Below are 27,794 nucleotides of genomic sequence, written 5' to 3'. Positions count from 1 at the left end.
AATTTTTCCGGTACCTTCAGTTCCGACATGCACTGACGCCCAGCATTGTCAACCTTGACTCACTCCCTGACTTTAGCCCGATCGAGGCGAAGGTCTTCATGGGTGATCTTGGGGACAAAAAAGTATCGCGCATTTATCAAACCATGGTCACCCACTGCTCCCCTACTCTTCTCTCACTGAAGGCGACTTGGGAAGTTGACCTCGGCCCCTTGGACGAAGACGACTGGCGAGAGGCCTTGGAATCCCCGAGGGGGGCGGCTATCGCAATGCGATTCCGACTCATCCAATTCAAAATTCTCCATAGGGCATACTATACCCGAGAGCGTCTGTGGAAGGCGGGCCTGATTGGGTCCCCGGAATGTCTGCGGTGTGGGGCTGAGGTGGGTACGCTACTTCATACACTGTGGTCGTGCCCTAGGCTGGTTGGCTTCTGGAGGGGTGTTTGGGGCTGTCTGTCTGAGGTGTTGGGCTGGACCCTCCCCCGTACTCACCGTCTGGGTCTGTTGCACGTCCTGGAAGGGGTTGGTGGCAATATTTATAAACGGCACCTGCTCCTACTGGGGCTGGTGGTGGCTAAAAGGGACCTGGCCCGAGCGTGGAAGAATGTGCGCCCCCCCCCCCTGACTGCATGGAAGGCTGGTATGGACTTCTGTATGGGCCTGGAGAGACCTATATTTGAGGCGCGAGGATGCCCCCGCAAACACTTTAAGATTTGGAAGAGGTGGGCAGACTATAGAGATCTAACACTGGACCCCCCAGTGGAGCCTGAGGAGGACCTCTAGCCCCGTACTGGCTGGCAGGGCCCATGTCCACGCACATTACCCACGTCATTATCTTACATCGTTACGGTTAGTACACACATGCATGGGGTTCGGGTGGGTTCCGGGTGGGATCGGGGAGTTGGGTGGGTAGGTAGCAATATAAGGTGAAGGTGGGGTGACTGTTTTCCGGTATCCTTAATTGCATCATCTTCTTGCTTGGACACTTGGTTAAGTGCTGTGCTTGTATCGTAATGTTTGGTGGTGTAGTCCTGACTGTGGGCTGCCACTATATTTCATATGCTCATCTTCACCAATAAACTAGTTGTGAAAAAAAACATTTATCTCTACTGAAAGATAAAGAACTGTTGAATAAGCGGTCGCATGCATGGATGATAGTCAATGAATATACGAAGCTTAAATTTCAGCCGTACTTAGAAATACCTTGGACAGTACAAACCAAAAAAAGATTTATGAAAGCAAGATTTGGCAACCTGCCAGGCTTAAAGCATGCGATGCCTTGGCTGAGACGATCTACATCGACTCCCTGCAGATTATGGAATTTATGGGAAGAAAACATTACACATTTGGTTTGCATATGTGCAGCAATGACAGCTGAAAAAAGAGATACCTGAAAAATTGCTTAAGTGAAAACGGTGTTCGCACATGTAGACATGCAATGGTAGTTTGTTTTAGACCAGCGGACATTATAATGAATGCTAATTTTACCACATTTTTGATACTTGCAAAAAATTAATTGGACGTCAGAGAGTAGAGTCTAGTAAATCTGGAAATGTTGGATAGCTAGGGATGAATGTTGTATTATATAAATGAATTTTCTCATTAGTAATGAAATTATAATTGCTATTATCTATATTAAGTCTTTCCTATATGTTTTAAAAATGATGGACTGAATAAATAATTTATTTTATGATATTATCTGATAAAAATTCAGATTAAGATTATTTAGAATTTTAGACTCATTTGAAATGTTTTATAGGGTGTGTACACATTTTTTTTTCAAATTGTAAGATTTTAATTAATCATGCATTCAAAATTTTACTTACTTACCCTAGTCCAAAGTGCTCGGTTTCTAGTCAGGGCAGTTAACAGTTTGTGCCCCAAGGTGAACTTTAAACCTATAATTAAATCCATGGCGCTTTACAACGGACTACAGAAACGGACTACTGAAAGGCATCCCAAATTGACATCCTGCCTAGAATAAGGGCGCCCTCCATCATTGATATAAGGAACCAGAAGACTTGAGTCGGTCTCACTGATTAGGATTTACCTTAAATGGCTTTCTATTAAAGCCACTAGAGTCTTTAAGCTAGAGAATAAAAATGTACAGAGCGACTTTGGCAAAAGGGGTCGTTGATCCTGCAAGCTCTCTTGGGATTAGCAGAAGTCGAGTCACCACTAGGCACTGCTCATCTGGCATAGCAAAAGTCCGCAGTTTCCTTGTTTTGGCAATAACTCTCTTTCTGGGAGACCAAACTACACTCTGTCAATTCCCCTGGGCAGACTCGAGTGCAACTTTTGAGCACCAGTTCCCGGTCTTCTAGGCTACACTGGGTTGAGGAGCGAAGATGCATTGATCTGAGCTACCAACTGGCCAAGCAGGCTTCTTTAGCTTTTGTGGACTTGTGCTGCTAACATAGTCAGCCAACTGACTCTTGCTCTGGCTGGGGATGGGGGCATCTTCTCCTCGAGCAAGACACAGCAGGCACAGACCTTTCCTTTGCTAGCCGAAGGAGCAGCAAGTGTAGTCCAACTTCGGTGCAGTAACTCTTTGCCAGGTACAAGGTCAGCAGGACTGTCCTTCAGTCCTCTACTCCAGTTCACATGAGATCTGAGTTTTAGGTGCCCCTTTTATGCCCAGAAAGTGCCCTTCGGTGAGGTCATCGTCACTAGCCAATGTGCTACTTGTTTCCTTCCCGCCTGATGACAACTTCCTGTGATGAGTGCCATGTAGCGTTCGCAGATTGTTCTATTCTGCCCACTGCCAAGATAGCTGAACCCTTCTCTTGGTGTCTGGAATTAGGTAGTCTGCCCTAAAGGTGTGGTTATCTGTGGGCCACACACCCATGGAACAAATGGTTTGGCCAGTGATTCCCTCTCTATGGCCCCTATGCCAATCTGTCTAACCAGACGAAAGAGCAGCTTGTCTCGCGAGTGTCTTTGAACATTTACCATTCAAATGCAGCTTCCCCTTTGAAGCTCGGCTTTTGGGCTAACATGCCATCTGGCTTTTTTCTAGAAGGGGGGGGTGTGGTGGACACCTCCTCCAACGGCAGGCCTCTATTGTTTTCTGTCCTGGGAGCCATTTGTATGCCCCCCTAGGTGGGCAGAAGGCCGTCTTGTGGCCAGCATCTGCAAATAGCCACTAGAAAACGTTTTAGGGGGAGGGGGAGTATTACATTTATTTATACTTAAAAAAAATAATAATACAATGCAGGCAGACCAGAGTACAGACTGAGTATCAGTGCAGGTGTACAGATGAAGCGGGTACAGTTGACCAACATAATTGATCTAAGGGCCAATAAAACATGGTGAGCGAATGATCCATACATTGGGGCATTAGAGACAACATAATGAGAGAGAAAACATAATACACACAATAGCAGCATTCAATCATTGGGCGAGTTCAGAGGAGAGGTGGATTGAGGGGGGTTCGGGGGAACGTGTATCAACCTGTCGAGGGTCTGGGGGACACAGGCAACTGCCACAGTGCCAGGCTGTGTGTCATCAACATCAGAAACTGGGTGTGTTAGCAGATATGTTGGGAGGGGTCCGCAGTTGTCACGGGGCCGGGAGGAAAGTGGGAGCAGCTCAGCAAAGGCGTACATTTGGTCCTGCCAGAATACCATCTCTCTGATCCATTCCGGCCACTGGAAAACTTGGGCAGCTGAGTGACAACTCTAAAAGTTGCATGTAGCAATAAGTTACAAAACCTTTGATTTCGGCACCCTGCCTTCACGACTCGGTAGGCCTGGGGAAGGAGTGACTGATACACCTTAAAAAGGTAGGTTTGGGCTTTGCCATGGTTTTAAATGGCAACATCCAGTTAGCAGTTTTCAAACTGCTCTACCACTCTGCAGCGGGAAGCTGGTACCTTATACTAGGGACTTATCAGTAAGTTAAGGTAAGCCAATTTGGTATAGCCAATTTACCATTACATGTTTAAGGTCCAAAAGAACTGGCATTGAGGTATGCTCACCAGGCCTCGGTGCACTCTGCTTCAAAAGACCAGCAGCATCAGTCCAACAAGAAGATGGGATCGTGGCAAAAAAGCATTTCCTCACACTCACTGAGAGAACTCAGTCCCTGATTGTTACACCTGGCATCTTTGGCGTGGTTGCCCCCTAACATTTTGTCTTCAACCCTCCTGTTGTGTGGACTTAGCTTTTGCTGGCCTTAAGGACTCTGTGCACTTTACCACTGCTAACCAGTGCTAAACTGCTTGTGCTCGCGCCTCAAAACATGATAGAAATGACTTATACCCAATTGGCATATTTAATTTACTTGTAAGTCCATCATAAGGAGGCACTACCTGTGCCCACAGACTGTAAATTAAATGCTACTAGTGGGCCTGCAGCACTGATTATGCCACCCACTTAAGTAGCCCCTTTAAACATGTCTGAGGTCTGCCATTGCAGCCTGTGGGTGCAGTTTTAAACGGCCATGTCGATATGCCCAAGTAAACCTTTTGCCAGGCCAATCCTTCCTTTTTAATGCATAGAAGTCACCTATGGGTAGGCCCTGGACAGCCCAGAGGGCACAGTGCAGTGTATTTAAAAGGTTTAACATGTAGTTTTAAGTTTTACATGTCCTGGTAGCGAAAAACTCCCATATTCGTTTTTCACTACTGCAAGGCCTACCTCTTCCATAGGATAACACTGAAGTTACTGTTTACATTTAAAAATCTGTAGCTTCCAAATGGGAATAGGTAACAAGTTTATTTTGGTGTAGTTGAAATTGTAATGAAAATCTTCTCTCATGGTAAAGTTGGATTTAAAATTACAATTTTTAAAATGCCACTTTTAGAAGGGTGGCATTTTCCTGCCTCAGCCATTTAGTGCCTGCAGCCTGTCACTTGGTCACATGACCGGGTGTAGCTGACAGATGGACTTTGTGTATTCCTCCAAGACAGCCACATACAATAGAGCGCTTAAGTGTGCCTGGATGGGCCATCATTGAACAGGAGGTGGAGCTGGGCACAGCCCTACTTACACTTGAACAGGCGGTGTCCTGCTTCCAGTAGTTACCCTCTGTAGTTAGTCTGTAGCCAGAGCAGGGAAGGTAGGAAACCTGTGCTCTTCAATGGGAAACCTCTAGAATCTTCTCCAACTTCAAAGAAGGCATCTGGTATAAATATCGAACCTCAGGCAGCAATCCTTCAGTACACTTCGGGACCTGTGGAGACTCTCCCAGGAAGAATGACTGCTGTGCTGCTGAAAGGACTGGCACTTTCCTGGAGTGCTGCCTTGCTGTGCTGACCTGCTGCCTTTTTGACTGGGTGAGAAGGACTGAATCTGCATATTTTGTACCCTGACCCCAGAGATACTCCAAGGGCTAGTTGGCTGGCCTCCTGACTAGAGCAGAACCATGCATCTTCTCTGCTGCGTATCTCCTAGCAGAAGTGACTCCTCACCTCTACTATGACTATTCTCCCAGTGCAATGATTCCAGATCGGCCCGCATCTGAACCTCCGGTGTGCGATGTTTCCTCAACGCCAGCCCTCGCATCGCAAATCTCTCATCAGCAGGATACTAGACTATGATACAGCATATTTCTGGTCCTACTGATGAGATGATTTTTGTCATTTTGCTCTTGATTTATTTAATACATTTTATTCTAGTTTTCTAAATGAATCTATGTCTTTATCCCGCAGTCTTTTTTCCCCCACATGGAATCATAATGCGGTTGTTACAACAAGCAGGTTGTGATCCTGCATACCATTACTTCGCATATCGGAAGAACGACTTGCGAAGGGGGGCCGCTGGATGTTGGAATAGTATAATTTACTATTCCAACTCCAGTCTGTGCGGACACAAGTCGTCGTTCCGACTTGCGGAGTAATGGTAAGCGGAATCACACCGCTGTCATTGTAACAAACGCGTTGTGATTCCCTGCGGGGAAAAAGGTTTGTGGTAATCGTTTTTTATCTTCTAAATTGGTGTGGGATTTTTATTGGGTTGTGTTTTCACTTTATTACTGTTTGAAGTGCTGCATAAATACTCTACACATTGCCGCCAAGTTAAGCCTGCCTGCTCTGTGCCAAACTACCAGAGCGTTGAGCACAGGCTAATTTGGGGTATGCATGTATCCCACCCTGACAAGGAGTGTGGTTGCTGCTTCAGCAGGTTTTCACTCCCCCCTCAACCAGTAACCCAATTTCTTACAATAATGTGTTAGAGTGACTACAAGGAAAGCACTTGATTATCTTTATGGATAAATAACCTGCTAGACTTAACGTCAGTGGCTTTGCCTGGATGTATAACAAACAAGGAAGTTGGGTTTTCTAAACTTCTGAATTTAATCATTTTCTTTAACTCCTTTATCCACCGCACCCTGGCACAGCGCCTGAGCAACGTCGGAATCCAGGACAAGGCGCTGGAATGGATCATCTCCTTCCTCGACGGAAGAACACAGAGAGTCCGCCTACCACCGTACAAGTCAGAGGCCTCCGAAGTCATCTGCGGCGTCCCTCAAGGATCCTCTCTGAGCCCCACCCTCTTCAACGTCTACATGAGCCCCCTCGCGGCCATCGCACGCCAACACAACCTCAACATAATCTCCTACGCCGACGACACCCAGCTGATCCTCTCCCTGACCAACGACCCCGCCGCCGCCAGAGCCAACCTACACGAAGGGATGAAAGAGGTAGCCGAGTGGATGACGACCAGCCGCCTGAAACTGAACTCGGACAAGACGGAGGTCCTCATCCTGGGCTCTTCACCCTCCGCCTGGGACGACTCCTGGTGGCCTCCCGCCCTGGGCACCGCACCCAAACCGACAGACCATGCACGCAACCTGGGCTTCATCCTGGACTCCTCCCTCTCCATGACCAGGCAAGTCAACAACGTCTCCTCGGCGTGCTTCAACATCCTACGCATGCTACGGAAGATCTTCTGGTGGATCCCCACCGAGACCAGGAAGACCGTCACCCAGGCCCTCGTCACCAGCCGACTGGACTACGGCAACGCCCTCTACGCCGGTACCACCGCCAAGCTCCAGAAGAGACTCCAGCGGATCCAGAACGCCTCAGCACGACTCATCCTCGACATCCCACGACACAGCCACATCTCCGGACATCTGAGGGACCTTCACTGGCTCCCCGTCAACAAAAGAATCACCTTCCGCCTCCTCACCCACGCACACAAAGCCCTACACGACCAAGGCCCGAGCTACCTCAACAGCCGGATCAACTTCTACGCTCCCAAACGCCACCTCCGTTCAGCCAACCACGCCCTCGCCGCCGTCCCCCGCATCCGAAGAGCAACTACAGGAGGAAGGTCCTTCTCCTACCTGGCTGCCAAGACCTGGAACTCCCTCCCGACCGACCTGCGCCTGACCCAAGACCACCTCTCCTTCAGGAAGAAGCTGAAGACCTGGCTGTTCGAGCAGTAGCGGCACCCCCCCCCCCCCCCTCCCCTAAGCGCCTTGAGACCCTACGGGTAGGTAGCGCGCTCTATAAGTGTCACTGATTGATTGATTGAATAAGCGCTTTCACAAAGGATGGAAAAAACTTTTGGATTGTTTTTTTCTGTGTATTTTTATTTGCAGTTGTATCCAGTATTTAACACCAATCACCGAAGAATGAAGCACAGCAGCTCTTTTCCCCACTTATTGTTTTTAAACCTGGTAGACTAGTTTCATTTTGATATATACCGAACCTGCCTTTACCCCCCTCTTCATAGACCCTTGTTTTTCAAACTTCACACCACAAAATCAGCTCTCCTATGGGCTGCTACCCCTTTACTACATCTTTGGAGAACAACGGTTTGTCATTTTCTAAGTATCTACTTTTTTTCTTTGTAACGCACACTCCTTCAATGAGTAGTGTATGAGCTACTGGTAGCTCTACAGCTACCTGTAAGTTGATTTCCTGTGTGCAACCCATCCTAATAAATTAAGAAGCTCTTTCTTGATTGAATTAATATATGTATATCAAAACTGTAAAAGTGCATTCAACATGAAAATGTGTTTTTTGTAAACTTAAAAGCGGATGTTTAGAGAAACATGGTTGAATTTCTGAAATATATTTAAAGCTGATATTTGAGTGATAAATCATCGGGCACTGGGGAGACATTTTACAACGTATTAGCCATGAACAGGCACACTAAATTGGCAAAGCCTTTTTTACATTACTGCCGACATCCCTATCTGATGCACTGAGGTGATCCCAACTGGTAATCTTGCATAGGGTGGCTACTAATATAATCTTGTCTGATGTTGTCACTGTTACAACCGCTCATGCACATAAGTGCTCAAGTAGGATATGTTTATATACATAAAGTGAGAAAAAAGAACCTGGTGCAAAAGCCTATATCCACGAGCACCAAGTGTATCACATGTATGGTGTCCTAGGCCAGGCTCTTCGTAGCCTTCAAGAACATGTCCTCCATGGCATGAAATCCAATTAATATACCCGTTATTGGACTCTTGAGCTCTTTGGATGAGAATGTGGAGAGAAGCTTTGAAAGCAATGAAATTGAGATATGGGTTTGCTTCACCAGAAAAGCCTGAAGAGGTATAGTATGGTTATTAAAACATTATGGTCAGGATCTGTCAGGCTCTACTAATTTTTCAATGACTTAAGCACTTTCAATCAGATGAGAAGTGACAAGAAAAAGAGCTCAGTCAGTCCTGTTTACGTACAGGATAATGGAGGCCCAAGCTACAGTGCCAGTTTAAGCATGGTCACATGTGTAGCTCAGGCACTGCACTGCACTGCTAGAGGCAAAGGCTCGACCCACTCGGAAATTAAGCCAAAGGCTGTTATAGCTCCTGAAAGTGTTTGCTCCATAAATATTTGAAAATGACATCTTGGAAGGACTGCATATGCATGTGTCAGAGAGGTGGAAATTGCTGAGTTTTGGTGGATTTCATTCCTTTTGTTTATTAAAAACAAAACAAACTGAAGGGCATTCATTATAAGGTATTGCAGAAACATGATCTTTAAACCACACGCCCAGTCATATGGGTACAATACCAAACAACGAACCAAAAAGAAAAGCATGGTAGTGGCTTCATCTGTGAAAATGAGGAATATCCGAACATCACAAAAGTACAAAGTCATGTCGCCAACAATAACATCATTCAGGTAGTTGTACCACTTGGAAGAGGGGACAGTGGAGGGAGTCACTATTTCTACACAGACACTCAGCGCGCCCACCTGCTGGTATCAAACCAATTCACTACACAAGAGAGCAACTTCACTCAGACAGGCTGAGGATCCAGAAACTCATAACACAAGCAGTAAGACGCTCCATCTGGCAGCCATATCGGGTTAGCTGACTCACACCCAAACATCTCAGGACAGCATTATCTGCACTTCTCTAAATAATGTACATTTTGTGTGTACCGTGGGCAATTTTCACGCCATCACTATACAGCAAGGGGCAAATGCCAAGTCCACAAATCTGATTTCAGGTTTAACCACTTGAGTCTTGGAAATAGCTGAAACAGGCATCCTTCAGTCATATTACCAACCTCCTCCCATCCAACCATCAACACCACATCAGTGGTAATTTCAGCACAAAAAGGTATGTTTGTTGGGCAGCTGCCAGCCATATGATAAAAGTAAGATTAATCAAACTGCATGTCGAGTACACCTTGCGCTGGCCCAGTTATATATTACTCTTCATAATTGAAGGATAGATAGGCCTGATGAATGATACTAAAAGGAAGGAGTTTAAACCTGGCACTCCACAAATCTCTAGAGGGATCACTGAAATAATATCGACTACCAAAATATCGACTACCCAAAATATCGAGGAAAAAATATCGACAACCAAAATATCGAGTTTGTATGTACAAACAGGTAAGTACAAAAATATCGAGTACAAAATATCGTTTACAAAAATATAGTTGTAAAAAATATCGACTTTAATAAAAACAATGTTTAATTACATTAATATAAAAAATTCATTACTAAAATATAATTAACAATACTTAAATTAACTTTTAATAATTAAATAATTAATGAAAGTAAAAAAATAAAAAAATGTTAATCATATTTCTTAAAACATATATATATATAGTAACAAAATGTAATTAAATAATAGCCAATATTATTAACGTACAAATACAAAAGAGTAAAAATTACTATTCCCACTGCAAAGAGTGCAACAGTGGATATATGACGTTACAACGCAACTTTTACAACGCACTACCATTACAACGTAAGTATTGGTAAGTATATAATAATTTTTTTAAATTTCAATTATTTAAAATTATTTAAATATAATTTAATTTAATTTCATTAAATTAAATTAATGTAAATTTAATTTTCCTTTATTTTTACACTGTACCCCTGTACCCCAAAAGTGACCCTGAACCCTAAAAAAACCCTTTACCCAAAAACCCAAAACTGACCCTGAACCCTAAAAATACCCCTTTACCCAAAAACCCAAAACTGACCCTGAACCCTAAAAATACCCCTTAACCCAAAAACCCAAAACTGACCCTGAACCCTAAAAATACCCCTTAACCCAAAAACCGAAAACTGACCCTGAACCCTAAAAATACCCCTTTACCCAAAAACTAAAAACTGACCCTGAACCCTAAAAATACCCCTTTACCCAAAAACTAAAAACTGACCCTGAACCCTAAAAATACCCCTTTACCCAAAAACTAAAAACTGACCCTGAACCCTAAAAATACCCCTTTACCCAAAAACTAAAAACTGACCCTGAACCCTAAAAATACCCCTTTAATTTAACATAATTAGCAATTAATCAATTAAATTAAAATAATTACCAATTACATTTTAATTAATTAACAAATATTATTTAATTACCAATTAATTTAATATTACTACCAATTAATACATTTACATATTTAATAAATAATAATTAAATTACTTCCCACCCTATTCCCCTTTAAACCCACAACCCGCTACAGGAAATACATTATTTTAATTTACATATTTAGCAATTAATAAATTAAATTAATTACCAATTAAATTTTAAATAATTAACATATATTATTTAATTACCAATTAATTAATTATTACTACCAATTAATAAATTTACATATTTAATTAATTATAATTAAATTACTTCCCACCCTATTCCCCTATAAACCCACAACCCGCTACAGAATAAAATTACACAATAATTAAAAAAAAATCATTAATTAAAAATAATTATAACATAAAATGACACTTTTCACACATATTATAACATAAAAACACTATAAATAATTACATATTATATAAAAAACGATATTTTTTACTTTCGATATTATTTACAGTCGATATTACTTCACTTACCTTAAAAACGATATTTTGGCTGTCGATATTCTGTCCTGTCGATATTTTCTCCAAACGATATTTAAATCTCGATATTCTGTCCAAACGATATTTTGGAGTCGATATTATGTCTGTGTACCCTCTAGAGACATAACCTACTTCCTTAGACCAGCTGTCATCTGTCTGCCAGCAGGGAGTAGGTAATGTGAGAAAGACGGTAGTAGGGCCTGGTACAGACATGCCACAGCCTTGAAGACAGTACCATGTTCCTGCACCAGTTGCTGCCCTCTTTGTGTTTCTGGTTCAGTCATTACACAACCCCAGGTGCCTAGGCCCAGCCCCAGACTGACGTGGATCGTTCCCCTGACCATTCAAGGCCCTTTCAGACTCGGCTACTTCACCCGAGGCTGTCCCCACCTCTCTGCTGCGCTCTCTCTCGCCCGCTTTCTCCTTTCTCTCTGCCCTCCTCTCAATCTCTTTTCGCTCACTCTTATGCCTTCTCTCCTCTGTTTTGTATCCGGTTAGTACCACTTTCACTCTTCTTCTCCCCCACTTTTGTGCTTTTCCTCCGGTTTTTAGCCTGCCTCAGTTTTCATCCTTAGTGCCACTCGCTATCGTAATACTCTCTCACTCTGTTCATTTCTCAGGTCCCAGCCTCTCTGTGCCACTTTTTGTGCGGTTTCTTAGCCTCTTTCTGCCACTTTCCTTCTGCCGGTTTTGCCGCTCCTGCCACTTCACCCGTTTGATGCTTTGTGCGCCCTTTTCTTCCCAAATGCCTGTGTTGTGCTCCCTGCATCATGTTCCCCCCTGTTGCACTTCTTCCCGCCTCCCCCACTCCATACCTGCTCTCCTTCCTGCCTCTCTTTCCGATGTGCTAGGCTCACCACTGCCCGCGCTCCTCCCTCTTCTCCCAGAACCTACTTAATGGCAGTAACGGTGCAAATTTCGGGCCAGCATCGTGCTGCTAGCACACCAAAGGCAAGCCCGTCTGCGTCCAGCATACGGAACCCTCTTACGATCAGCCCCACCGCTACACTGCAGAAACCCTCCACTCACTTGACCCGGGCCGCTGCTCCACTCTTTGCTGCCGCACTACACCCCACACCACGGTTGGACCTTTTACATGAACACACTAATGTTTCACCTGCAGCCGCACACCAAAAACATCTATGCACCAGATCCCAGACCAGGATCGCTGGGGGGACCTTCTTGTGGTGTTGTGCTACTCGAACTCAGGCCCTGGGCATCAGGTGCAGAGTGGGGCAGAACTGCGGATCTGCCTGGGTCCGGGTTGTGGTCTTGGAGTCTTGGTTGAGCAAATCCAGTGCTCACAGGAGACAGAGTCCATAAGGTAAGAGCAGGGCAGATCCTCCGGGCTGTGGGGCGGCTAATGGACACACTGGTTTCTTCAATGTAAACAGGTAGGAGCGGGACAGGCCTGTAGGGCTGGAGCCGAGCAGTAGGCGTACTCTCCTTCCTGGGTCAGCACAGCTCCTTCCTCAAATCGGAGGAGGCAAGGTTCGGGGTTGCCCCCAACTACTAAATTTAGGGGCGTTTACAGAGGCATGCAGGTCCCTTCCTTGGTGTGAGTACACCCCGATTTATGCCACCCTCCCGTGGGAGGAGGGCATGAGCCTCTCCCTAATTGGTTGAGTCCCTCCTCTCCAAGATGGAGAAGACTGAGATGTGTGCTTCGCCCTGCCTCCCCCACATGAGGGGTGAGGTTGGCAAACATGGGCACACCCCTCCTCCTAGCTCGGTTTCCCCTGCTGATTCTCCAGCTCAAAGTGGGGGTCAGAAACAGTGAGAGCCAATTGCTTGAGGCAGCAAAAAACAGGGACAGCTTAGAAAGGCGGCCGCCTTTGAAGCTTCCCCTTTCAGGGACCCAGCCCATCCTGGGGGAGGAGGCATGACATCTCTGCCCAAACTGGGCTTTATTTCTGGACCCAAAGAGCGAAGGCTCTCTACCCATAGCTTGTCGTTTTTTCAGGAGGCATCTCTAAGATGCCCTCTGTGTGCATTTTACATTAAATCCCAAACTTGCATCACTGTGGGGCTAATGTGCTGAGAAGTTTGCTACCAAACTACCAGGTTCCAGTGAAGCCACTATCGAATTGTGGAGTTCGTAATGATGAACTCCCTGACCATATACTCTTTATGGCTTCACTGCACTTTCGAATGTCTAAAAAAAGTCTTAGACGCTGTTGGGGTACAGGGCTCTCTGGACAGTGGCATGTACCCTCACCTGTGGTCTAGGGACGCCTGCTAGACGGGTGACTTACCTGGGCCATAGGTAGTGGATTGTAGGCATGGCACACAGGGATGTGTGTCATGTTGACTCTTCACTTTTCTGTGCACTAAAACACGCAGCCTGCAATGGCAGTGTGTTGGTGTTAATCGTACAGGGCCTCTAAGAATGGCACGACAGGTGCTGCCGCCCTTGGAGGCCTTCTCTGTTCCCAGTGCACTTTGTACCCATGGTACCTTTTACAAGGGGCTTCCCAGTGGCCAGAGATGCCACTTGGGGGTACAAACGTAAAGATTTGGAAAAGAACACAGACCCTGGAAAACTGATTGGCAGGGACCCAGGCCACACCAAGTCAAAAGTGCATAATTTGTCAGGAATAAAGTGTGGGGGAACCATGCAAAAAAGACGCACTTTACTACACCTCACAAAACCAGCACACCTCTGCAACCACTCGCATGCATTCTTCTCGACTTCCGTTTGCTCAGCAAACATGCCAGTGAGATCTCGTATACCCTCAGCAACAGCACGCTGGACCTTCTCTTCTTCACAGAAACCTTGCTCATCACTGTGGCTATCCCAATGGGCTACAAGATTGCACGACAAAACCACCTTTACAAGCCAGAAGGAGGGCTTCAATCATTCACAAAGACACCATCAAATGCACCACATCCACGGACATCAACACTCCTTCAAGAAACATATGCATTTCAGAATACAAGCAGACCACAGCTTCACCCTTAAAGGCACCCTCTCACTAACAGGACCACGAACGAACTTCAGCACCATCATCACAGATTTAATCACTCCTGTCACCATCAACTCCAAGCACTTCATACTAGTTAGTGACCTCTACTTCCACCTCGAGGACCCAATGGACCCCTACTCCACAGCCTTCTTAGAAAGCATGGACAACATCGGACTCACTAAGCTCGTCACAGACCCTACACACATTGCAGAACACACCCTATATCCAATTGTAGCCACCAACAACGGGATCACATACAACTTCGCCTCACCGCTCACATGAACCGACCACTCCATCATACATTTCCAAATCACCACACCACAAGTCACAACAACATTGACAAGGACATTACCTATTTTAATGAATGAATCAAGAACTGTGCACAGTCCATCATGCCTGTGAAAAGCATCAAACAAAGAAGAACCAAAAAACAAGCCAGCTGGTACACTGACAACCTCCGGGAATTTAAACCCTTCTGCAAACAGTTAGAAAAAAATTTGAGAATCAGCCATAATGCCAATGCCAGAACAACATACAAGGCTGCACTCAGATGCTACCACCAACTTCTGAGCAACTCCAAAAAAAAGAAGACTAACCGAACGTATTCAATCTATCTGGATTTGTAAAGCACAGGTTCATCAACCGTGAGGCAAATCCAGGTGCTGCATTGAGGTAAGCTCCAACAGCTGCAAGGACAACTATTCAATCATCAAATAAATCCCCATCCGGGGGGCGTGGTCTGCAGCCGAGAGGAATGGCCGTGTTTTGAACCGGCTCCTTGACCCTCGCCTAAACTATCCGTCCTACGCTCCATCCTATGGCTCACTGACCCCTTTTTTTCGGGGGTCGGATCCGCTACTGACCTGTGGGCTAACGCCCCGCTCCTGACCGCCCTGCCTGGCTGCTGTGGACACATCTCCCGGCCGGTAGCCCTCGCTGCTGCTCCCCCAAGATGGCGGCCGTGACTGTGGACTTCCGAGGGCTCCGCTGCCGAGGCCGCTGCCGGCTCCCGCGGCGGGTGCGGTGGAGGCTGTGCAGCATCGGGGCTGCCCGTGGCTGCTGCCCGCTGCCGAGGTGAGCCCCACCCGTCTCGCGCTGCTTGCGGGCGGCCCCCGCTGTGGAGACATGTGGTGCCCCTCCCGCGGGCGATCTAACTACGCGAGTCCCCGGCTTGTGGCCTGGTGCCGGGACTTGCCTGGGCCTCTCTCTGTCGGCGTGGGACCTGGGGCTTGGGCACGACTCCACCCCCGCGCCCTTCAGGAGCCCTACCACAATCTGGACTGCTGGGGTGGAGTGTGAGCTGCACCCTTGAACTCTGCCTCGGCGCTCGTGCCTTTCCGGCACTGCAGATCGGTCGGACGTCCTCGAGTACCCTACATCCCCTCAGGGCTTCTGGCGCGACGGAGGTACCATTCAGGGGAGGATTGACCCCTGCAACTGAGGTGTGCCCAATACCTCCTACTGCCCAGAGGTCGGCCAACCAGACTATGCAGTGACCGCCTGGGTGCCGGAGTGGACGCTGCCCTGGCCCCCCCTGACTCCCGGCCCACGCCGACTATTGCTGCACCTCTGGTTGTGCCCCTGAATCCCGAAGCTGGACACTTGGCGCCCTCCCATGACCAAGACGCAAATTACCATATTTACTTGGGCGTCTAAAGGCGACGGCAAGGACCCACCTCCTGATGGAGACCGGAGGAACGCACCCTCCTCCCCGCGACGAAATCCCTTACGTTGGAGTATGTGATGGAGGCGATTGCTGGGGTGCGTACCTCTCTCGAAACGCGTATTGACTCCGTCAACATTGAAGTCACCCTGCTGCGGGCGGACCTTCCCAAGATTGATTCTAAAGTCAATGATGTTGAGGTGAAGACAGCCGCCCTCATCAATGATACATCGACCCTCCAACAACAGTTGGCACACCTGCAAAAGCAACAGCTCCTCATGGGCGAACTTCTGGATGATTACAAAGGTAGATCGAGACGCAATAACATACGCATCCTAGGAGGTCCGGAACGGATGGAGGGGCAAGTGACGGACCTCTTCGTGGAGGAACTTGTTTCAAAACACCTCAAACCCAAACGTCTCTCTACCTACTTTTCTATTGAAAGGGCACACAGAGTCCCTGGAGGTCGCCCGAAAGTGGGGGCCCCTCCACGTCCCATCATCGCTAGAGTCTTCAATTTCCGGGACAGGGACTCCATCCTTCAATCGGCCCGTACGGGAGGGCCACTGCACCTGGATAATGCCCAGATAACATTTTTCCCAGACTTTACTGTGAAAGTGCAGGCCAGACGACGCAGCTTTCTTGAAGTGAAAAGAGCCCTACGAGACAAGGATATTAAATACTCCATGCTCTTTCCAGCGAAGCTTCGTGTGGAATCCGAGGGCCAAGCGTGGTTTTTCGAGTCACCAGAATCGGTATGGGAATGGCTGGAGGGGTGGCGTCGAGTTGGAGACTCCAGGGACAACCATGGCAGCCCAGAGGCGGGCGTATCTCGAGATCGTCCTTCGGAGCGAAGTGTTGGCCCGACAGGCTGCATGATGGGACCTTACTGGCAGGGACGATCTGACTGCCCCACTCACTGCTCTGTGCCACTACACTTGATCAAACAAGGAGCGGGACGTTCATCTAAGACGTATGTTATGTACTTTTCAGCTTTGTTGATACATGCAGGTCAGTTGGAACCTAATCCTGGTTCTCTGTTATATCATGATGCTTATTGGCGAGGGCGTATACGGCTCACCAACTACCCCATTTATGTTTGGGAGGGCGACAGGCACTCTGCCAAGTTGGGGTGTGGATAGTTTCAAGTCCGCGGGCAGGGGGGCAAGGTGGGAATGCGGGAGGCGGGAGGGAGGGAGGGACTTGTTCCCTTTTTTGTTTGTTGCATTTTTATGGTTGTTCTTATCAGAGTCCTTTCTGGTTATGCTCCAGGTCCTTTGCAAGCTCTTTCCATGACATGTCACCTACACTCGATCCTACGCGACTCCGCCAGAGTCCGATGGTCCCAATGTTTTTGGTTCCTACCACTTTTGTCTTCTCACAGTTGCTGGCTGCTGCTCCCCACACCATTTAAACACACTCACCATGACGTCCACCGCTAGTCCGAGCTCGCCTTCTAAATCCCTCACGATCTTATCCTGGAATGTCAATGGGCTGGGACATAAAATCAAACGGGGTATAGTCCTCCAGTTTCTACGACGCCACTCCCCCGATGTAGTGTTGTTACAAGAAACACACCTGGTGGGTAACACTTGTCGAGCACTCCAGAGGGGAGGGTATAGACTATTAGTCCACGCGGGATTCACATCTGGGTCCCGTGGCACCGGGATTCTGGTTAGGAAAACCTTAGCACTCACAGACATTCAGACATGGGCGGATACCCTGGGCCGCTTTGCATCGGCTGAGGCCCTTTGGGAGGGACGTCCCCTGAACCTAGTATCCGTTTACATCCCGCCGAACCTGGGCCGAGATTCCCTTCGAGATCTGGGTGTTCGACTGACTGGTCTCCCCGCAGGCACACTCCTTATAGGTGGTGACTTTAACATGACGATGGATGATCGACTTGATAGACGGCCCACACTTAGCTCACATAAACACAGCTCCACTCTGGCTGACTTCGCGCAAGCCATGGGGTTGGAAGACCTGTGGAGGACCCAATTTCACACACTATTCCAACGCACATAATAGCATGTCTCGTATTGACAATCTTTTCTGCCTTACTGCTGACATTGAGGTCTTTAGTCGTCTCAAGGGTTTACCCCAGGGTATTTCTGATCACTCTCCTCTCAGTGTAGAACTGACATATCACCGCCAAAGTACCCGTGGGCCCATAATCATCAATCCCTGGCTACTACAAGTTCCTGACATTAAAGAGAGCCTGGTTGAACAAACTGACTTCTATTTTGAGGAAAATGTCGGGTCGGTACAATCGGCAATCACATTATGGGAAGCATATATAGCGGTTATTAAAGGCAGAACATTAGCACTCAAGTTGGGTTATTTGAGACAACATAACGAGCAGGTCCTTCAAGCCGAGTCTGACCTTCTTCAGCTGGAGAGGGCTCATAATGCTTCCCCCTCGGAGGAGTTGGCTAGCCGTCTCCGTACTAGACAACTTACCTACAGAGCGTTGGTAGAAGAAAGAGCGCAGTCTAGATTACTTCATACCCGCCATCGAGTATATGAACTCGGTGACCGAGCCGGGAAAATGCTCGCATGGTTGGAACGTCGTGACCAGGGGTCCAGATGGGTGTCGTCCATAGCGCGCCCAGATGGGTCAACCACCACGGATCCCCAGGAAGTAGCAGAGACCTTTGCGGACTATTTGGAGCGTGTTTACACTGCTGGGGTGTGCTATAACTCGGAAGAATCCAGACAACTCCTTGAGGAGATGCAGCTACCTACCATCTCAGACACAGAGAGGGACACGCTCGACGCCGATATTACGGCGGATGAGCTCACAACGACGCTTTTCGCCATTAAATCCGGTAAAGCCATGGGCCCAAACGGGGTCCCCATTGAGTTTCTGAAAGGTATGGCCCCCGGAATCGTCCCCCATCTCAAAAATATGTTTGAGGAGGGGCGTAACGTCGGTGTTCTGCCACTCGATCAAAGACTGGCTTCCATAGTCGTTATTGTCAAACTGAATGCAACTCATATCGACCAATCTCTCTTATCAGCGCGGAGGCTAAGATCCTTGCGAAGCTTTTGGCCAATCGCCTCCTTCTCGTGCTCCCATCTTTAGTCCACGCCGACCAGTGTGGTTTCCTCCCGGGGCGCAACACGGCCCTGAACCTACGCCGGGTCAATAACGTTTTAGGTAGACAGCCCCATATTCAGGAGGACGCCGCCATCCTCTCCCTCGACGCTACGACGGCGTTCCATTCGATTGAAGGGTCCTATCTTTTTGAGGTCCTGTCCAGATTCGGCTTCGGACCCAAATTCATTCAATGGGTGCGGCTCCTATACACGGATCTCCTGGGCCAAGTACGTGTCAACAATCATACGTCTAGGTGATTCAGGCTTCACAGGGGGACACGACAGGGGTGCCCCCTGTCACCTTTATTGTTCGCCCTGACCCTGGAGCCCTTGGCCCATTGGGTCCACACTGATGTTTCTATCAGAGGCCTCCAATGGAACGATGACACGACCGATAAAATTTCCCTTTATGCAGACGATATCCTGATCTATGTCGCTTCCCCCAAGTCTTCTATCAATAGTTTATTCCATGTTCTCACCAACTTTGGAAAATATTCGGGCTATTCGATCAATTGGACTAAATCGGTTCTATACATGCTACATGGTTCCCCTCCTCGGTTACCCCGTGGATTTTTTATCACAGTGGCCCAGGATGGCTTCAAGTATTTAGGTATTTTCGTTGCGTCAAACCCCACGCTGTTTTTTGACCGGAACCTGTTGGCCCCACAGCGCAGACTACGAAGCGATGTGACCCACTGGCGTTCCCTACCGCTCTCCCTCACAGGTAGAGCAGCACTGTTCAAAATGTTGGCACTCCCGCGCTTCTTATATGCCCTCCAGAACTGCCCCTTTCCGATCCCGGACTCTTATTTCAAATCAGTGGAGAGTGATCTTCGGCTTCTTTTATGGGACGGAAGAGCGGCCCGTATTGCCCTTCCTAAGTTAACAAAAAGTTGGTATGACGGTGGCATTGCACTGCCTGACTTACGTCTCTATTATTGGGCATCGCAATTAGTCGCTGTTAACCACTGGATACATGGTTGGCCTAATGACCTGGCCTTCCACTTGGATAGATATCAGACTGGTCGAGAGGGTTACCTTGGGGCCCTATACAGCAAACCGGTCAGGAAAAGATACCTGAGCCCTATGGCACACACAGTCGCGATATGGCATCAGGCCAACAAAAGACTGGGCTGGTCGAATGTCCTCACTAAGGCATCACCGCTGTGGGCATCACAAGCACTTGTCTCCCTAGGTTTCCATCTGGGATTTGACAAATGGGATACAATAGGTATTTCGACAATAGGAGACCTTGTGCACAGGGGCAGAATACTGACTTTTGCAGACCTGCAAGCCAAATATGCACTCACACATAATGAATCCTTTCGCTATCTTCAGATCAAACACGCTCTCCTCACTGCCATCCCTGACATCGCCTCACTGACTGAATCTTCACCCCTTGAAGACAGATTGCTTTCTGAACCCCTCCTAACGAAGGCCATATCATGCACGTACCGGAAACTCTGTAACAACCTCCCTGATACGTTTCAACCCCTACGAGACAAATGGCAGACAGATCTGGGCGTGTTGGATGAGGGAGAGTGGCAAGCGGCCCTGATGTCCCCTAGAGAGACAGTGATTAATCACCGATTTAGGTTAATCCAACTGAAGATTCTACACAGGACTTATATGTCCGCCCCTCTGCTTGCAAAAATTGGGAGGCGAAAGGATGATTTGTGTTTACGGGGGTGTGGCCTGATTAGTACCTTTTATCATGTGTTATGGGATTGTCCGGTAATACAACACTTCTGGGGAGGTATTGCTGGAAAGATGAGAAGCTCCTTAGGAAAACCCGTCCCACTATCACCGAAGGAGGGTGTTCTCAATATCTGGGGAGCCATGGAATTGAGCGAATTGGAGACTCAGTGGGCAGCGTTAGGTTTCCTGATGGCTAAACGAGCGATTGCTATGAAATGGGGTACTGCTGATAGACCGCTGGTGGTGGGATGGATGGCGGAACTTGACAGATGTATGTTGGCTGAAAAAACTATCTATAAGCTTCGGGGCTGCCCTGCGAAGTGGGATAAAAAGTGGGGTCATTGGAATAAATATCGGGGTGAACTGTGTGATTCTCCTACTGTCGAACTGGCCATGGACCTAACTAGACTCTTACATCGTAATATGTATTGATATCCTTTTTGGTAATTCTGTATTTTATTCCGTTTTGCCATATTGTCTGTAACTAGATTTCTGACTCTGACTTGATTTTGACGTGAAATTTTTATTTTAATACTAAAGTGGGGCCTCTGGAACACTTCCAGAGGTGAACTGTGTCGCTCCCCCCACGGCAGATATGGCTACGGCCTGAGTTGGACTTCTATATTGTCATGAACCTTGATTAATCATTTTTTGTGTGCTATTTTTACATATTGTGATGTGCAAATTGTGTCACTGGATTACGACTCTGATTTGTTTCTGTTCCAATAAAAAAAATTCTTTAAAAAAACAAATCCCCATCCCGAGGCCGTAACCAGCACCGTTATCCCATCATAGGAACTCTACCGAACTTAGCAAACTTCTTCCACAACAAAAAAGAAAAGCTCTACAGTAATGTCGAACAACAATCAGACCCCAAAGATCTCCTCACCAACCTGACCAACACCAACCGAGACGGACACCTGACTGAATGGAAAACTTCCCCAGAAGAAGACACTGCAGAAATCATGAAAAGTGCATATTCCAGGGCCCCAATGGACCCATGCCCCCACCACATCTACAACATGGGAGGATGACCAATCAGCAACACCCTCACCATCAACACCTCCATCAAATTTGTCACCTTCCAAAAAGACTGGAAAAATGCAGCAGTCACCTCACTTCAAAAAAAACATTGGCTAACCTAAGCAACTTTTGTCCTATCTCCTTGCTCTCCTACCCAGCCAAAGTGATGGAACAGGCCATCAACAGACAACTTACCAGACTTCTCGAAAACTAGAACCTACTGGACCACATCTAATCACGATTCCGGAACAACCACAACACAGAAACAGCACTCACTGTGGCCACAGATGACATCTGCTCTATACTGGACCACTAAGAAACCCCAGCCCTCATCCACTCGACCTCTTTGCTGCCTTCAAAACAGTCTCCCACCAAACTCTCATCAAAAGACTGCACGACTTAGACATCCAAAGGGCGTGCCTCAAATGAATATGCTCCTGCCTAACAGGAAGAACAGTGAGTCAGACTACCACCCTACACATGGGAATCCAAGAATCTGATCTGGGGAATCTCTCAGGGTTTATCGCTCAGCCCAACCCTGTTTAACATTTAAACCCCTCAGTTGCCAACATCATCAGATCCAAAGACAACACCATTGTATCCAATGCATGGGGAGGTGATGCGTCAGTTTCTTACTGTGCTTCCGTGGTGATGCGACCCGCAACGCCGTGATTCTATGAAGATCCAGTGCAATGAAACAAAATGGCGTCTTCTTCTTGATGCGACAACTATGCTCGCATGCCCGACGGCCGTGCGGCGACTCAACAAATCTTCAGAGCCGCGACAGGCCCTGCGACACACTTCTCCGGTGATGCGACGGTAACATTCTTCTCCAGTGATGCAAGGCGCTTCGGTGATGCGATGCCACAGTGGCCGCGTCGACACCCTTCTTCAGTGATGCAACGACAGCGGCTGTGGCGGCGACACGCTTATGCGGTGATGCGCCAGCGTCTGCTGCCGTGGCGATACTCTTCTCCGGCAATGAGTGGCACTTCTGCGATGCGACAGCGGCGGCACCCTTCTTCGGTGATGTAACGGCTGCGGTGGCGTCACGCTTCTTCATGAGTCACGCTTCCAGCTCCTTGCGACACAGTCCCTCAGAAGGCCCAACACAACAGCAGGCACTTTAAAAGAACTCGAGGGAGCTGGTTGGTGAAGTCTGTTATCCCTGAGCCTTTTTCCTCCTTCAGTTTCTCTCTGGTTCCTCTCCTCAGCAAAGGTTCTTCTTGTTTCCCAAAAGTGATCCAAAGTTCTGGGGTCTGGGTCCCCTCTTTTATACACCAAACTCCTTTGTCTTTGAAGGCAGAGAGTGTCTGTACCTAGTCCAAACCAGGTCTGGTCAGTCCTGGAGCACTTTGTTGACAAGACTCCTTCTTTCCTTTGACAGGGTGGGCCAGGGACATCAGATGCACCACTGCAGGTGGAGCCAGCATTGTGGAAGGCAGTTACAGCCCTATTCAGGTCCCAGGTGCAACCCCTCCCACCACTCTACATACAGATGGGTCTATTCAGCCCTGTGCTGACTTACCCTGTCTCCTGGAATACCCCAGCCCCTGTCACTCAAACTCCAGACAAGCAATACACAACCAAGCAGAGGCAGGCTTGGATAGTTAGGCAAGAAAATACCTACTTTCTAAAAGTGGTTTTTTCAAACACAGAATGTTAAAAACCAACTTCACTAAAATATGTATTTTATCATTCTGAGCTCAGGCATGCTAAACTTAAATTTCTACCTAGTTCCCTGTTTCAGTTAGGATTATAAGATGTTATAATCAAACTTCCCAGTCTGGCTTATGGGGAACAGGTAGCCTTGTAATAGTGAAAAACGAAAATGGCTGTAATTCACTAGTAGGACATGCCACACACATCAGGGCATGTCCTACATTTTACCAACAATGCCCCCTGCCCTTAAGCCTACCATAAGGGTGACTAATATGCAGAAAAGGGAAGGTTTAGAGGCTGGCAAGTGGGTGCACTTGCCAGCCAACATGGCAGTACCAGACTGCGACCAGGCTCTGCAATGGCAGACCTGAGACACTTTACAGGCTGCTTCTGTGGGTGGCACAACCAGTGCTGCAATCCCACCAGCAGCCTTTGATTTACAAGCCCTGGGCACACTCAGTGCACTGTACTAGAGTCTGACAAGTAAAGCAAACCAGCCAATCATGGAGTCACTAATCAATGCATCAATTTACCATAGTGAGCACTTGCACTGTGGCACTGAATAGCAGTCGTACAATGACCAAAGCATCTATAAACAGCAAAAACACATGAGGAAACTGCAGAAAATGGAAGGGAGACCCACGCCAATGGTGCCAGGTCTAAGAATCATCTATGTCCTGACACTTAATGAGGAGCTCTGAAGGACTACGAGCAGCTCGAAATCTATCCGCCTCATCTGAATCTTCCTCATCAGCCCCATAATCAAATAGTTGCTCTGGACGAATAGGAGAAGCTTGTATTGGCAATAAAAGGTCCAATGAAGACTGTCTACATTGAAGCAAAGAGACCTTTTTTGGTTCTGAAGGCGGCAAAAGAGCTGCTGAAGGCTTCAAAGGCACTAGAGATACCAGAGATTCCGCTGTCGAAGCTGTAACCGTCGACAAAAGACATGCTTGTTTCTCCATTTGTAAAGACTTCACAATCGTCGACGAAGCAACAGCCGACGAAGCCACCGTCGGTGAAGCAACAGTCGACGAAGCAACGGTTGACGGGACAGGTGTTGACGAGGACGACAGGACGATGCCGGCAAAATCCGCGGTTGCTACAAATGCCATACATTCATACAAAAATTAAAATAAACATCCACAGGGTGGCAGTAGCTGCCTGTGGCACTGAAATTAGCAGGGGCGCGTGACTAATTGAAACCATCGGCTTCTAAACGGTCTACGTATAATAATTGCGTGCGAAAAAAATAATGATTACAGCGCCTATCGCATAGCGGCTATTCTAGGGTATGCGCAGTCGGAAGATGCTTACTTGAAAACATTCAACGTGGAGACGTCTTACTCCGTCCGTCTAGATGTTTATTTTAATTTTTATATGAATGTACGGCATTTGTAGCAGCCACGGATTTCGCCAGCATCGTCCTGAAAATCACTTCCCGCACGCCCTAGATGAATGCCCTTATACATGGTCACCGCTTGCAGTACCACCCCGCCTAGTGGGATGACTCTTTGATACATTACACACGCAGCAACTCATTACGAGGCTGCATTGGCGTTTGTCATAGAAGCTAATGCATGAGACTTGTGATCGCACTTCTGTTTCTCTGCCTAGCACTCCACGCCTCTATGGTAATTTCCATCACTCGGGCGCACAAGTGCCCAGCCGGTCGCGTTCACACTCCACTTATTGTGTGCACCTTGGCCGCATCTACAGTGGCTAAAACACTGCCCTCTTTGTCTTTGCCTCCTCAGCTTGGGTGATCGCTAAGGCGGCCACCTCCCTCAATCATTCCACCGGCTGGTGAAGAAAGCAACACAAGGTCATAAAGGTATGGTTACCTTAGGCGCCCACGCGTCTCTACACTTTGCATCCCAGGTCGTGCTCTGCTATATTTGTTATCCACGCTTGTCTAATACCATTAGTAAGCGCCACGCTCTCTTTGCATTGGTTATAGAATACCCCTTGCTGTGAGTGTCTGGTGTAGGCTGACACCTTGGAACATAAAGAAGCACAGAATCATTGTGCCGCCCCACCTGAATTGTTAAGTGAGCATACAGCAACCATTCTCCCTTTTTAAATAAAACGTACACTACACACACACAATTCTGATTCCATTTTTAATTCACAGGCTGTCTCACCCTCCCCAACCCTGATGAAGACCCGCCACAGATGAATATGAATCTGCACTAACTATTAGGGTCGAAATGTCGACGTTGCTTGCTCAACTTGTCCTCGCAACTCCCCAACTAGAATAAGGAATGATTATATCCTGTTTGGCTTTATGCATCCTATGTTGGACAGACTTGTAAAATACCGTTCTCACATATGTGTTATTCATGTTGCCTATGTACAGCACCTTGTCACTGATCGCGACCAGACACTAATTGCATTACCTGCCACATGCTGCATTGTATTTTTAGGTTTTGGACAGCCAGCTATTTAGTTATATTTCTAAAAAGCAAAAATTCAAAAAGGAAGTTTTTCTCTGAATTTAGTTGTGTCGTGTGTGTTACTGTACAACATTCAATGATTAATGTAATATCATAAAACGTATTAAGTACGCTTGATCTATTACACATGATTCCCAACAGAACCATTGTTTTTTCACTAGCTTTTCTTAGAGGCAACAGTCTTGAGAGAGGAATCACTCTCCACATCAGATAATGGGTCATCCTTCATCTTGAGCTTCTGTAGCTACAGAAGTAGTCGTCCTGCTCTGTCCCTTAAGATCTTTTGAAAAAGTCCTGCATATTTTACCATCTTCCAACTGATGGTCAGGATGTAGGCAGTAGTGCGTGTGTGTGTGTGTGTGTTTGTGTGTTTGTGTGTGTATATATATATATATATATATATATATATATATATATATATATATATATAGCTATTTTATGTACCGTGGGACTCCCACTTCGACGATGGGGAATGATTCAGGCATGCAAATCTATGAAAGACACCCCAATACTGGAGAATCCTAGTATCATATCTTAATCCCTGACCAGGAGGTACACCGCAGGATTATCATCTTTTGAATAATAACTCTGTACAAAAGTCACTGCTAAAAGTCATCTTTGGACATCAGGTCCATTATACATATGCCCGCTTTTAAGTTTAAACCTATAATAACTGATAACACCCCACCAGAAGGGATATAGCCCTCATAAGTGTAAACATATAAACACTGACAAAAAACCCGTATACAACCACAAACTAAATGCTATTCAAAGGAAGGAAAAGGAGAGTGAAAGAGTCATTTTTATATCTTTTTGAAGGGGCCAATACAATATAACTTTGTTATATAAGGTAGCAGTAAGAAAGAGTTTGCTAATAATATTCTGTTTGAGTTTTGTTGTTTAGGGATGTCACTAAAATAATGTTTCCTCTTCCTTTTTTCAGTTTTGTAGTTTTTGGTCTAAAGATACAGGGGTTAGAAGCATGTTTTAGGTGTTGTTTACTTATTTTATAAATTGTAGAGAATCAGGAAATATCAAAATCATATTTGATTTCTGGGCTACGTTTAAGTCTTTCACGGATAGGAAAAATGTAGGTTTCCTAAGAATCTTTACCTACACGTCCCATCACATTTACTCACACAAAATAGTTAAAAACTCTTCATGCATCAGCCCCCTTTTCTAGTGAGTCAGTATTGATAGTAGGCGAATTGCCAAACACCCCAGTCTTTGAACATACAATGCAAGGTATAGTGACAGGTATGTGTGAAAAGCATCTGAGATATTGGTGAAAACATGACACCAGACTTTTGGAAAACATGGAATGCAGTGTCACTTGGAATGCTGCTACAAAAAGTTCTTACCAAGTTCAACAAAGATTGGAGTGATATTGTTTGTATTTGCAGTGATTCAGCTAGGTATATGAAATAGTTGCGCGATAACCTGCCAAAATCAATAACTGAGTTGAAGTGCTTCCGTGTAAGAGATACTTGCCACTTGTTAGATGGTGTGCTGAAAGCATCTTTCGAATTTTCAGAGTTAATGAAGAATGCTATTAACTTTTTAGTCCATTCTGGTGCACTGTTTTGTTATGCGCAGAAACTAAAACGCAAATATTTCTCATTTTGTGCTTTGTGTGGCATCAAAGTTAGAGTCCTTACAAATGTGTCACTTAACTGGTGATTGTCAGTCCTAGATGCCAAGAATGCTATATTATCCATGTGGCAACGATTTTAAGAACATTTGCTGAGTGATGATGCCAAAGGCAAGAAATGTGAGGATTTTTGGTCACACATTGATAGTGATATGAAAAAAGTACACTCTACTGCATTCTTAGATTTTTACAGGAAAGCAGGACTGCTGTAGTGCACATAATAGAAAAACTAGAGTCTGAAAACGCCCTTGTCTTCCAAGTGTTCAGCATAATTGGTGTAGATTTGAAACATCTCCTTGAGAATAGACTCG

The 27,794-nt window shown here is 46.6% G+C and overlaps 1 protein-coding gene across 1 annotated transcript in view; it reads right to left on the bottom strand.

Annotated features, from left to right (window-relative positions):
• The window catches only part of WASHC1 (WASH complex subunit 1), a 502,888-nt gene that overhangs the window by 46,252 nt on the left and 428,842 nt on the right, over nt 1–27,794 (bottom strand). The window lies entirely within an intron of this gene.

Source organism: Lissotriton helveticus, chromosome 1_1, assembly GCF_964261635.1.
Source record: "Lissotriton helveticus chromosome 1_1, aLisHel1.1, whole genome shotgun sequence".
Classification (NCBI taxonomy): domain Eukaryota; kingdom Metazoa; phylum Chordata; class Amphibia; order Caudata; family Salamandridae; genus Lissotriton; species Lissotriton helveticus.
The sequence above is the reverse complement of the archived record's forward strand: the minus strand, read 5'-3'. Positions and strand labels throughout refer to the sequence as shown.